The sequence below is a fragment of the Pteropus alecto genome, unplaced genomic scaffold (assembly GCF_000325575.1).
Source record: "Pteropus alecto unplaced genomic scaffold, ASM32557v1 scaffold3, whole genome shotgun sequence".
NCBI lineage: Eukaryota > Metazoa > Chordata > Mammalia > Chiroptera > Pteropodidae > Pteropus > Pteropus alecto.
The window spans coordinates 25,745,737-25,760,522 of record NW_006442484.1 but is presented as its reverse complement, the minus strand read 5'-3'; the positions used below and the strand labels follow the sequence as shown (position 1 = coordinate 25,760,522).

The 14,786-nt window shown below is 38.5% G+C and overlaps 1 protein-coding gene across 1 annotated transcript in view; it reads right to left on the bottom strand.

Annotated features, from left to right (window-relative positions):
• Positions 1 to 14,786, bottom strand: part of LYPD6B (LY6/PLAUR domain containing 6B) — a 53,196-nt gene that overhangs the window by 28,772 nt on the left and 9,638 nt on the right. The window lies entirely within an intron of this gene.

The window sequence follows — 14,786 nt, the reverse complement described above, 5'->3', positions numbered from 1 at the left end:
GGTCATAGGTCTTTTCTGTGTGTTAGAGAGGTAATGAAATTAAAAATTCTATAAGTATTTACTTATATGTACATAAATACACAATATACAGGAAACTAATGAAAATGATGACCTAGAGGTGGAGGGGCAGCCACAAAAATATAGCATAAAGGGACAGAGGGTGAAGGAGGCTTCTCAGAATATACCTCATTGCATTGTTTTGATTTTTGACACATATGAATACATAACGTTCAAAAATTAAAACAAAGCATTCGATTGGTTCTATAGTTTATTGTTAATTGACTTACTATATAGTTAAAACTCAATAGTTCCCTCTAATAGATCAAGGGCTTGGAAAATCCAAAGAGCACGTGATACAAATAGCATTTTTATTTCTCTTTGTAATGTATCATTTGGTGGTAGGGATGAGAATATGAGACAATTCACCATCCTAATTACGTTTTGCAAGTTCAATTGGTAAAGTTCCTTGAGATATTAGTAAGCACACAGTTACAGTCATCTGAAATAACAGCAGATTCAGAATGTAGGTAAGGAAGGTAAACAGCCAGGAAACACTGCCTTCTTGCAGAGTAGAAGTGTCATATTCATTCAAGTATATTATAATCATTGACCATTAGCAAGCAACACATCTCTCTTACACCATAGACTAACAGATGCTAAGTTTTTCATCCACAAGGTCCATTTCTATCTTGCTCCCACTTGAGACCCAGACTCCATGTTTAGAAGGATTTATCTAAACTGTATGGAGAAGATAATTACCTATTTTTATGCTTAAAAATGCATAGTTGCCATGAAGTGTCTGATCCACATGAAATAACTTACATTATTATTATTAGTTATTACGTTAACATGATATATACAATTTTGACAAATGCAAAAAAAGTTTTTATATACTCATTAGCCACAGTTTTATTAACCCTAAATAAACAGTTTCTGTTAGGCTCTTTGAAATGTGAGAAGTCAACATCTCCTGTGACTCCACTTGAGGTTCTGAGATTCCAAATTTCAGGCTTTCAAGTTGACAAGGGGCAGTGGCCTGGGAAGCCTCTCCCTTAGCCCTTAGCATGAAGGCTTCATCTGTGAGAAGGGGCTACAACCCTTAGGAAATGATGCAGTGGTTACTTATGCACATATAGCAAGGGGGGAAATTCTGCTAGTTACCTGAGTGAACGAGCTAAATATTTGCCATCCTGGACTATTTCTCAGCATTTCAGTTTCCTTACATGCAGAATCGCTGAGTTAAAAGTTAGGGCCAACACTGAGCAACTTACTTAACCTCCCTGTGCTTCAGTTTCCTCATTGCAAAAAAAAGATAACAAAAAAAATAATGACTTCAAGTGAGTGAGTTAATATGTCTCAAATATTTAGAATAATGTCACAAAGATAGGACAAGCTCAAGAAATATTAGCTACCTGCATGTAACACCTCAGAGATATGTTTAAAACTCTCCCATTGGAGCCAGCCTTCCAGGGGTACCTCCGGAGAAGTTACAGAATACATCCTGTCACCATTTTCCTTAGACTAACTGTGGTACAAATGGAAATAATTTATTTTCATAACTTTGACTTCACTAGTGTAGAATGATTTACATAAAGGAGGTCCCTGAACTTCATTCCTTTCCTCAGCAAATTTGTACATCTTCCTCCAAAGGCAGTGTTTTGTTCCATGTCTGAGAAATGACTTCAGCCTAGGGTTAGGCAGAGAACATCAATCCCTTTCCTCCTCTATGCCAGGACTTGAAACACTGGGGAACAGAGGAAGACACTGCACATAGCCAAGGATGGAACCGACCAGCCCACGGTTTGACAAGATGGTTTAGAAGAGACCCTGGGCAGGGCCTATTTACAAATAAAAGAACAAATAAGGGATGCAGTGAAATTCCAGGACCTAGAACCTCTGAGCCTCTATTTTCCATCGTAAGGGGAATATTAAACTGTCATGATCTGGACGTAAACGGGAGAAAACAATGTTTTATAATCAGAAGTTTAAATGTGTGCTTGTCTCTCTTCTACGGTGTGTCTTTTTAACACTATGCACACAGGAGAGCAAAGGAAGCGAGAACGCTGCACCCAGGAGGAGACCATCTAGAACATTACAAAAATGTCCCCCGAATTATTTGATCTTAGAGAAGCAAATGGAATCAAACTCTGTGCGCTTAATGGGAAATAAGAGGACAAACATTTTCCTGGCTAATTATTTGAAAAATACACCTTTGCTACACTCAAAATTTTCACCCAGTATTTCTTCCCCTATACTTCCCTCATTTAAAATGTACATTTAAAATTTATTTCAAAAAATTACCCAATTTATATACTCTAAATGGACTAAACACATTTATTCAGTTTCCAATCAATATTTATGGAGTACCTACTATGTGCCAGGCATCTCTTTGCTCACAGCCATAGCCTCAGTCCCTAAAAAAAAAAGTTCCTTCTCTTTCCAATGATTTGCTAATGATTTCCTCCACATCCCCTTGTGCAGAATAACCTCCTTTTTAAGCTAACATTTTATTGAGGGCTTATTGGTGTCAGGCACCTAGCACCATTAATCCATTTAATTCTCACAACACCCCTACGAGATGGGTACTATTATTATCCTCATTTTACAGATAAAGAATTGAAGTTTAAAGAGAGGATAAGTAACTTATCCAAGGCTACAAGGCTAGTAAATCATACATAGAATTTAAATTCGCCCAATTCCAAACTCCTTCATCTTAATTCTTATACAATAGTGCCTTCAAAACTTCCTAAATATAGTTTGCTATAATGGACATATTTTCTTTATAATAGTCTCTTCTTCATTTTCTTTGTTTGATTTGCTGTGATTCTCATCTTCTTCTGTAGGATGCCTTTCTAGCATCTAGAAAATGATCATTTAAAAGCATTTGTGTCAAGTCATGGGACCATGGCAGAGCAGGCTAAGAAATGCCAACCATTTGTACATAAATATTTAAATATATGCACTACACTCCATTTAGTGCATTATTCAAATTCTGGGCTAACACAAAAAGGTTTCCGGAACTTACCAGCTGCTTCCTTTTGTGATCTCAATGATTCTCACCCAAATAAGACTCAAAGGACCCATTTTCCAAATCAGCTTCCTTATATTTACACCTGGTCATAGATATCATTTGCCTTCTTTTCTGCCAAAAGCAAACTAGTCAGTGAAGAGTATCCATCTGAATTCCCTCTCTCTCTCTCTAATTGCTGCCTTTCCTTTCACCAAACTTTGCATTTTTTTTTTCTCTAAAAGCCCTAAAACCAAAATCATAGTTCAGTGAAGTGACTATGATTAAGCAAATTATGAACTGGCTCAGGGAGTAAATCTAATTGCTCTAATCAAGGATATTTTCCGGCACTGCTGGTGGGAGGGCAGGCTGGCCTAAAACACTCCTTCCCTGTCCCAGGACAGTGTGTCAGCAGATTGTAACCACTGCTGCTATGTTTCCAGGTTCAAGTCTGAGACTTCAGACCCTTACGATTCTCCTCGAAGATTTCTTTAACCGGTCCACTGAAAAAACCTTGTCTGTAATCCCTGAGTGCCCCAGGAGCCCATGCTACCATTCAGACCAGGACATCAGATTATTCAATGGAAAGAGGACCATGTGTGCAAAGGGAGGGATCTGTCTCCATCTCTCACCCAAGCTCCCTGAAGGCAGGAGTAGTCTTTCATCTCTGGCAATGGGCTTGGCACAGAGCAGGGGCCCAAATGTTTGCTGAATACTGCGGAATGAAGAAAGGAAGTATGAACGTAAGGTCATGTTTTCTTTTAACAAGCACTTTATGGGACAATGGATTTAATAATAAGAAAAAATACTTGTATAGGAGATGGACATATCTCATACTATGCTTAAATGAGAACACTGAAAAGATATGGCCAGTGCTAGAACATATTTTATAGCAAAGTTTATCTGATTTCTCACCATTGACTTAAACAGTTAAAGGTTGCAAGTCTGTATGAGAAAGCGAGAGAAATAGAAGTTGAAATACAGAAGTGTCAAAGTGACGTGAAATCAAGAGTTTCCACCAGGAAAACACAGTAGCAGCAGCAATAATCAATATTCTAACAAGCTTGATTTGATTACGAAATCCTTCAAGGAAAATTCCAGAACCTCGGAAATTTAATGCCTTAATGTGGCCTACTAGGTGGTTGTATATTAAAACTGTCACTTCTGCTTAGGCTTTAGTTAACTCTATATTCTTTGGCAATGGTAGCTCGTAAAGGTGAGGTGGGAGAGCTGTCACCAGACCCTGCAGGACATGTCCAAGAAAACTTGGCGATACCCTGCAGCTATGGCACGGCCACACAATGCAGTCCATGTATTTGGCTTGTTTTTGTGTAAGTAATTATGCTGAGCTTTGGATTACAAGTGTCACGTTTTGGCATCATCAATCCAACTTTATCTTTGGGGTTTTTCTTAGCTGAGAAAATATTAAATAAACTTTTTAAACGAAATATACATATCTATTTTATTCATTTAATAAGCATCTTTGAACACTTACTATGCATTATATGAAAAACTAGAAATAAAAACTTAACACATAGTCCATGCCCTAAAGTGATTTGAATATAGCGATGAAGGCAGTCCAAGTATAATGGCAAGCACATGGCAGTTGCTATAGGGACAATGGGCTATGGAATGTTACTAACTCTGCTACATTTACTTTTCTAAAAATGCTAGTGATTCCTGGGGCTGGCAGGTGTAGGAAACCGGTAATTATGCTGAATCCATGCAGGAAGCTCCCAGAAATAAGCAAATCTTCAAAGAACAAATCTATAAACTTTTAGTTTGGCCAAGTAGAGGAAATGCCTCAAGAAAAAAAAAGTGTTTGTTTGTTTGTTTCTTAAAAAAAAAAAAAGGAAGCATGTTGGCTGAGACTTTCCAGAATAAATTAGCAGGTGCAGATAATTTGATTTAGATTTGCAGCACTGATTAGCTCTCATGTTGAGGCTCCGTTTCCATATCCTAAACTAGGACCTGGGTATGCTGGTACTTTGAGAATTTTCAGCAAACGCTATAGCTCCCAAGTCCCTAATTCTTGGTTGAGAACTTTCACCTTTCCAACAAAGTTCAGTTATTCCAGAAGCATAAGATACACTAGAAGTATCAAGCTTCAAGGAGTGGGGGGGACCAGTTGTACTGATCACTAGCTTAACGATTGCAAATTAAATCTCCAGTGTAGTAAGACGTACCCAGCATGACCTTGCCCCGTCTCATGAGAGTTTATCGCAACATACCTTTCTTTCCTGAAGGCATTTTAGTTATCAAAAAAAAAAAAAGGCATATTTCCCTGTGATTGAAAATAAAATAATTTTCACATACATGAAGTATTTGCCATTCACATACTGAAGCGCTAAGAGCATTCACTCTTACAATGGACGTAACTTAATACAAGGACCTATTTTCTGAGAACATATTTGACTAGGTAAAAGTTGAATGCAAAGTCATGTGGACTGTTAAAATATGTAATCTCCTGAAGCCAGCAAAGGGCTCTTTTGCTATTTTGAACTGTAGCAGCTACCTTGGTGAATTCCAGTATCACATACTGAAGCGCTAAGAGCATTCACTCTTACAATGGACATAACTTAATACAAGGACCTATTTTCTGAGAACATATTTGACTAGGTAAAAGTTGAATGCAAAGTCATGTGGACTGTTAAAATATGTAATCTCCTGAAGCCAGCAAAGGGCTCTTTTGCTATTTTGAACTGTAGCAGCTACCTTGGTGAATTTCAGTTCTGATTGTCTGGGTGGCATCCTCACCCACTGGGACTTTCTTCCTGTTCATGGAAGTACCTACAGGGTTTTTTAAAGGCTATGCTGACAGAGGACTGACTGCCAAACTCATCACAACTGGTCCTAGATCTGAGTTGCACCTTGGGTTAATTTCCGAGAGTATCTCACTCAATTTATTTTCCCTGCTTCCGAAGTCTTCCACGTCCATTTAAAATTTCAATCTTGCTTTAGGAGGATGCCAGAATTTCAAGTATCCTTCTTAATTAAATGACCTCTACTTCCAACACACTAAAAATAGTAGGTTCTTGGGAAATATCAGAGATCAAAATCCTATTAAACAAATCCACCTGAAGTAGCTACTAGGGTCAGCACTGTGATGACAACTGTGGAGTTCTACTGAAGTTTTATTTTAAATATAAGAAGAATCTCTGACCTAAAGATCTGGTGAGACTACATATAATGCATGAGATGACCATAGTGAGTACCAGGCAGACTACAATTAATCATTAAAATGAGTGCTATAGTTTTTAATATATGATAATAACTCATAATGATATCCTACTATCTAAGAACAAAACCTGAAAAATGAAGAGTGCTTAAATTAAATAAAGTACATTCTCATACAATACCTCTTTTGATTCTTATAACCACACAGGCAAGGGAGATATTGTATTATTAATCCCATTTTACAGATAAGGAAACTGTGACCCAAAGAAGTAAGGGGCTTGGCCAAGGGAACCTTGCAAATAAACAGAATTCCAAGATAGTAGTCCTAGAATTGTCTCCCTGTCCTGTAATTTTGCTGCCACATCATGCTGCCTCCTGGCTAAGTACCTGGGAAGGGAGAAGCAGGTGTGTGGAAGGACTTGAAGGGTGAGCTATAAAGGATATAAGGTCTTCATGAGGAAAGGAAAATAGAGACATGGGCAAAGAGCATGATCACAGACTTGGAAGCAGAACATTGAGAGAGAATAACTTACTGAAATGGGATGACTATTAGAAAGTAGTGGGAAATGGAATCTGATAGGAAAATTAAATAATCAATGAACTTTCAGAAAGTTGGAGTCCAGAGTTGAATTTCGGTCTTTCAAACAATGAGACTATTTTTTGAAGGAGACTGACATGATCAATACAGAGATTAAGAAAATTGGTATGGTGCTCATGTAGTAGAGGGGTTAGAAGGGTGGGAGGTGGGGAGCAAAGAGTCTGGGTTTCTGAAATCCAGGAGGGGATGGTGGAGGATCTGGAATAATTCTGAGATATTAAGGTAGGCATGCTTTACAGAATTCATCACCTACATTCATTTGTACATCACTGAACAACAGCAAAACTAAAAATACTCTGGTTACAAGGAACAGAGCGTATAAGAGATTGGTCTCAAAATTTATTATGAATTAAGCCATTTTAGGTTGGTTGACTTAAAATTTGTGAGATATGCTATCTCCAGAATTTGGGATTGACAAAGGTAATGTTACGTTCATTTTTAGGCCTTGGTTTAGGGTGACTTCCTACCTCAGCCAGCCTGTTATCAGGCTGAGGTAGGAAGTGGCTCCACAGGCCTGTTGGAGTTTGAACAGATGAAGAAGATTTGAGTAGGGTCAGGGTCCTTCATCCATATTTAAATGAGAATAGGTCTAATTTTGTAAAATTACTTTTATTGAGGTAATTTTATTTTATTGAGGTAACTTTTATTTACAAAATTTCACTTGGGTAAAGGGTTCCATAGTTTAAAACATCTGAAAAGCCACTGATCTAGTCCAATCCCAGACAAATGAGGAAGTAAAAGAGACAGAGGTGCAGTGCCTGGTTCAAGGTCACGGGGAGGGCGGGGGGTTGAGGCCACTTGAGATGCATTTTCAACTGCTTTAAATTGGGAACTGGAAAAGCTTTTTCACAGCAAAAATAATCAACAAAATGAAAAGGCAACCTATGGAATGGGAGAAAATATCTGCAAATCAATATCTAATAAGTTAATATCCAAAGTATATAAGGAACTCATACAACTCAATAGCAAAAAATAAATAAATAAAAATATGATAAAAAATGGACAAAGGACCTAAATAAACATTTTCCCAAAGAAGACATACAGATGGCCAACGGGTACATGAAAAAGTCCTCTACATCATGAATCATCAGGAAATTTCAAATCAAAACACAATGAGCTATTACTTCACACCTTCAGAATGATTGTCATCAAAAACACAAAAGATGTATGGTGGCAAGGATATGGAGAAAAACTGTTGGTGGGAATGTAAATTGGTGCAGCCACTATGTAATACAATAGTATAGAGGTTCCTCAAAAAAAAAAAATAATAATAATAATAGAATTCCCGTATGATCCAGCAACTTTACTTCTGGGTATAAATTTTAAGGAAATGAAATCATTATCTCCAAGAGCTATCTACACCCCCATGTTCATTGTAGCATCATTCACAATAGCCAAGATATGGAAATGACCTAAGTGTCCATGAATGGATGAATGAATTTTTAAAATGTGGTATATAATTTCTTGATAGATACATGTAGAATATTATTCAGCCATAAAAATAACAGAAATCTTGCCATTTGTGACATGGACAGATCTTGAGGATATTACGATAAGTGAAATAAGCCACACAGAGGAAGGCAAACATAGCACAATCTCACTTATATATAGAATCTAAAAAAAGTCAAAATCATAGAACCAGAGAGTGGTTGCCAGGGATTGGGGAGTAGGGAGAATGATGCGATGCTGGTTAAAGCACACAAATTTTTGGTTATAAGTTCTGAGGATCTGATGTACAGCATGGTAACTATAATCAAAAACACTGTATTATAGACCTGAAAAGTGAAATAAGCCACACAGAGGAAGGCAAACATAGTACAATCTCGCTTATGTATAGAATCTAAAAAAGTCAAAATCATAGAACCAGAGAGTAGAATGGTGGTTGCCAGGGATCAGGGAGTAGGGAGAATGATGTGATGCTGGTTAAAGGACTCAAATTTTCGGTTATAAGTTCTGAAGATCTGATGTACAGCATGGTAACTATAATCAGAAACACTGTATTATAGACTTGAAATTTGCTAAAAAAAAAAACCCAGATTTTAAGAGTTCTCATCACAAGAAAAAGGTAAGTATGTGAGGTGATAGAGATGTTAATTAACTTCATTGTGGTAATCATGTTACAATATATACATATATCAAATCATTACGTTGTACACATTAATACAATTTTGTCAACTTTTAAATTAATTTTACCTCGATAAAGTTGGGGGGAGTGAAATTTGGGCAAATGAGATCTAAAAAACAAAAATCATTTAATGTCCTTTGAAGTTCCCAGGCCAGGATTCCCTGTAGGCTCTTTATTCGCCTGTGGCAGAGCCGGTCCTGGTGCCCTAAGCAGATCAGCACAGGAGGCAGGGATGGGCTAGAGATGCAGGCCCCACACACATGCAGCCTGGCTGGGCCTCAGAGCAGCAGGAGCAGTACATGCCCAGGTAGCCAAGTTTCAGTGTTAAGCCACCTGCCAACAAATGAAACTTACAGTGCTTCTAATAAGAAAAGGACCTAGTTAATACGTTTCTCTAACTTGCTCATATTTTGACACTTATTTCTTTTTTTTTCTCACTTTATTCTCATTTCAGAGACTAACACTAAGGCCAAAATAAAACCAAAAACAAAAAACCACCAACCCACCACCACAACAAAACAAACAAACAAACAAAACACATCTTAAGAAAAGGATGTGTGGTGCCTTGAGGAAGATAAAGAAGTACTACAGCTTTGGAATTATTACTGTTACCAAAGAATTATGATCCAGAAGCAGAGAATCATTAAACCTGCTGGTTTCACTTATACAACAGCATATAACATTGTACCTGCTATTGCAGTGTCCGCTGAATCTGGAATTTTAGTGGGAGAAAGCCCAGCAGAGCACCTAGTAAATCTGTCCTTTTGTATTCCAATCATAAAAAAGTATTCCTTTCACTTTTTCACACAGGGCCTACCATCACCTTAACCGTGTTTATCGAACAAAGTGTCTTTCTCGAAGCTAGAGCATTTTTCTTCTTTGACAGCAAAACTGATTAAATCTTCCCAGACCAGAACCCACCTTCCTGCTAGTTACAAAGGGACAGACTTTCCAATTCTAATATTTCCTTTTTATTTCTTATTGTTAAGAAAAACAAACAAAAGTGATAGAATTTCGTAGAAAACTTCTACTGAAGATACAGCTGCTTCCATTTTAACTGAGCTTGAGAGATTTCTTACCAGTTTTGGGAATTATCCAATCTAACTATAAGAACTCCTAAACTAAGTATGCTACTGGTTATAAATTTAGGAAAACTGGAGTGAATACAGATGATATATAAACCAACAGTACAACAGGACTGCATGTGACCATTTCAAGATGGAGAATTCTAAGAAGATTGTGACTTTGCTTACGGTGACATTAGTGGCAAGAGACCTTTCCAAAAGGGGCTGTAAGTTATGAATTATCAACAGCTCTCTGTGAACTGATTAACTCCCCCATCTTCAGAATGCCTCGTTTAAAAAATAACAAACCAGAATGACCTTTCCAGCATTCACCAATACTGCAGACAGTAATATATCCCAGTTAGAAATCTGGGAGAAAAAATTATGTCTGTGGCATATGTGCTGATCTGAGCAATAGAGCCTTTTTTTTTTTTCCTAAATCACCCCCTGTCAGAAATATAAAATCTCCTTATAGTAAGTTATGCAGCTTTCTGTGCTTCATGAGCAATTCACCAATAGCAAAGCTCTAGATTTTACAATAGTTATTGGCACTGTCAGCTAGCTGCTCCGAGTTACTGAGATTGGTTTGAGAGGTAAAATATCTCGTTTTGCCTTTGAAAGTCATCTGCATAATTGCAGCACTTTCTAATCCCCATTGAAGATCCATAATTATACCAGGAGAAATTGGTCCCTGGTCTGGTAACTAGATGCACAAACTTCCCCTTTGATTCTTCTGGAACGACAGCCTTTAACATCACTGTGGGAAAGGAAATCAGGCCTCCCAGCATACACTGCTCTCTAGCCTGCCACTGGTCAGTGATCCTGAAATCACTGGGTATAGCTGGAAGTTTCTTTCCTCTCCCCCAAACTTGGATATTTACAAAGTGGCTAATGAAGAAACAAGTAATCCCTTGGCCACTGTAGTAGCCAGACAAGAATACAATCCGATAGATGTACACTTTTATCCTTGAGCTGGATAAGAAAAGTAATTTCCGTCCCACCAAGCTCTAAAGCGCTGCCTTTCATTCCACTGGGGGAGATGTAAAGTGTGCTTTGTGCAGACTGGCCTCACCTTTGATGGATTTATTGACAAGACCTACTGGCTAGCTTAAGTGCAGGGATACACTATTTGTTAAGAAAGAAAAGAATGTACACCACCAGGTTTGGAATTCTCACTGTTACCAAAGAATTATGACCCAGAAGCAGAGAACCATGAAATCCACTGGTTTCACTTATATAACAGCATATAATGTCGGTACCTGCTACTGCCTTGCCCGATGAATCAGGACCTCATAAAACAGAGGTTTGGCTTAGAAGACCATGGCTGTAATGCATTAGTATCAGGAGGAAAGTATTAAAGGCATTTCTCAAGTTTAAAGGAAAATAAAATTTCAAAAGCAAGGTAAGTTAGCTGCCAGTGTCTGTCTGAAGTTGCTAAAAATGCAGAGTTCTTTAAATTTGACAGACTCTGCTCAAATTTTACTCACTTTAGTTGTCTGCCATGTACTAAAAGGACAGGGCATATCAGTAGCACTGTTTAGTCTCATTTGGGAGGGGCGGGAGAGGGTAAAATGATAGAAAACTGATTTTGAGTTAATTTTGCACTGACTTCTAGATCACAGTGGTGAAAAGATGCTGACTTTATAATATTTTAAAATTTCAATACAGCTCTGACATCATTTGACGGCAATAAAGGAAAGAACAATGAACCATTGTCTGTCTACATGTTGCATTCCACATAAAAAGGCTGTGCTGCAAGAAGCCTAATTGCTTCTCAGCCTGAGTAGTTAAAGCTCCAGCCCCCAGTGGAACACAGGTTATTCTCAAGGTTTAGTGTATCCTGGATTTAACTGGAGTCAAGAAAACCTTGTTCAGATCCTGAACTTAAGCTCTGATCGTCCCTGTTGGGAACTGGTTAGCCTAAGTTGCTTAACTTCTTAGAGTCTCAGTTTCCTCATCTATAAATCAGAACAAGAAAATTTAAAGTTCAGGGCTGTGGTAAGAAGTGAATGAAAAGAAACAGTGAGGATTAAATGAATTAAGTATAAACTATGTTCCATAAGCCCTAGCCTACAGGAAGCACTCAATAAATGTTAGCTCCCTTCCAGTTTTTTTCACTTTCAATTGTGGCAAAGAAACCTGTGGAGGAAGGAGATAGGGCCATGTAGTGTAAAAAGCTGACACTGAGCTTTCTTGTTCAGGGGGGCGGGAGGTTGGGGAAGATTTAGCTAAACCGCCCTCAGCTCTATGAACAGGCTCTCTGTACAGCTTGCTGAAGCTGCTCATTGCAGGAAATGCACAATGAAGTGCCCAGCAGGTATGAGATTTGTTCACAGAGCATCAGCCATCTCTCCCACTCCCTTGCAAAGCCTCCTACTGGCGACTCCCCAAAAGTCCACCCTCTAAACCAAAAAGCAATGCGTGAGCTCTTTTGTCACCATTGGCCATTTACATCCACTTTCTAAATAAAAAGCAACATTACTGCCCCCCAAAGAAATAAGGTGAAGGGAAATAAGGGATAGGAGGAAATGGCCAGATGGAAGAACTGCGAAGTTACCAATTATAACAAACCTCTCTTTCCTGCCAAAACACTAAAAACAGAATCCTGGCCAGCTTTGTGTTACTCTCTTAGCCAATTGGCTACACATTAGATGGAAAGAGAGGTCCAACAGTGGAAAAATAAAGTTTTTCCACCAAATGAGTGGTTGGAAATGCATTTGAAGAAATCTGCCGTTGTGGTGTTCCAGATTTATACTGTCCATGTGGCACGGATCAAATTGACTCAGCTCACATGCTTGGAGGCCGTTTCTCTGGCTACTGATGCTGCCAGTTCCACCTGCAATCTAAAAATCCGGGCTGTACATCTGGTTCCTCGTCTCTCCACATGTAATAACTGAAACATCATTTTTCATGTTCTAGAAAATGCAAACACAGCTGAATCGATCTACTTCAAATATCCCCAAACAATTCAACTAAGGATGAAAGCAGATTAGACATTTCAAAGTAAGAATGCTTGGACGTTTTAGGGCAGGGGGATAGTGGGCGTGTGCATGGGGAAGGTCTCTTTTTAGTAGAGTTGTTATTGGTTGAAAGCATAGGTGCTACCCTAATTTTAAAGTCTGTCAGATATCCATCCTATGTGGATGCATGTGACATCTCTCACGGTCGTAGTACCACTGCCTGCTTTCTGTAGAATCTATGGGGTAGCTGTCATGCTAGGATATAGGTGGCTAACAGACAAGTCCTGCCAACTGCCTATAGTTACCTGATTAACCTGAATGCCCCCACCAAAGCCAAAATGTAGACATAGTTTGGCAGCCTGTGAGTCAACGGTTAAGGTGAGAGCAAAAATGTCAGTAGTTGGCCCTCGAATAACACGGGTTTGAATGACATGGATCCACTTATACACAAATTTTTTTCAAGGAATACTGTTAATATATTTTCTCTTCCTTATGATTTTAATAATGTTTTCTCTAGCTTGCTTTATCATAAAATACAGTATATAATACAGATAATATGCAAAATATGTGTTGATTGATATTTATGTTATTGCTAAGATTTATGGTCAAAATAGGCTATTGTTTGGGGGAAATCAAAAGTTATACACAGATTCTCAACTGCACAGGGGGTCACCATCCCCAACCCCTGCTTTGTTTGAGGGTCAACTGTGGTTAACATGACCAAGTGCAAGCCACAGGTCTGCTGCTTAAAGAAGCTAATGCACAACAGAGCCTCATCTTTAGATTACAACATCTGGATCAAACAAAATTCCTTTTCACAAATCTGATCACCATTGAAATTTAGCATTCATTTATAATTAGGAAGCCTACAGAACCATCTCTCCAGGATAGTGAGAGGTTTAAAAACTTGGCCTTAATTATAATATTTGTGAGATCTATACTTGTTTGCCCAGAGAAATGAAAACTGGTGGAAAAAGGAAGAAAACTGAGAGTTAAACTTTGAGTGATAACTTTTCAAATAGTTGGAGAGGAAAAAGTTACTTTAGAAGATGAATTCAGAAAAGTTGCAGAGTGATCCATTTGGGGTCATTTTGAAATGCCTAGGCAGAGAATGGGCTGCCTGAGAGTGATGAAATTAGTTAAGTAGAGGATGGGTGAGCAACCCATCAAATGGATTTCTACACTTGGAGACCAGGATCCTTGAAGGAAAGGACCCTAAAGCCCCTTTCGATTCTATGCTCTTCGTTGGAGCTGATGGTGGAGGGACCAGAGGGGCAGGAAGTAGACATCTCAAATCATTCAGTTGCACCACTGAACTTGACACAGTTGCATGCTGCATCAATTCAGACTTGAAGTCGCCTATCTCGGAAGAGTTTTGCCCTGACAAAGCCACACGTGGTGAGGAGCTTTTGTGGCTCATGACGACATGTCTGAGTTAGTGGCATGCTGTTGACACTTCAACATAAGCAGGCATATTGAAAATGAAGCAAATATAAGCAAAAAGGGCAACGAGTGGGAAAAAAATGAGCCTGTGAGCTATAAAGCAAGGAGCTTGGGGCAAAGACATACAAGTCAGAATGGAGAGGAGTAATCACAACGCTGTGGGTTCTCACACAGGTCATTGGTTTTTAGTGCAGATCCCGGGAAGGAAACTATGGAGCAAATTTCAATACAGAATACAGCACAACCACTTCTTCTTCACTCTCAGTGGCTCCGATGTTCTCATAGCTCTAAATAGTGGAAACAGCATTGAAAAAATATTTTCCTTATTTAAAATCTTTACCTATGATCTGTGTTACTGGAAACATGTGGCCTTTCTTGAGTCCCCTTTTCCCTCTCCCACTGTCTTCCCGCT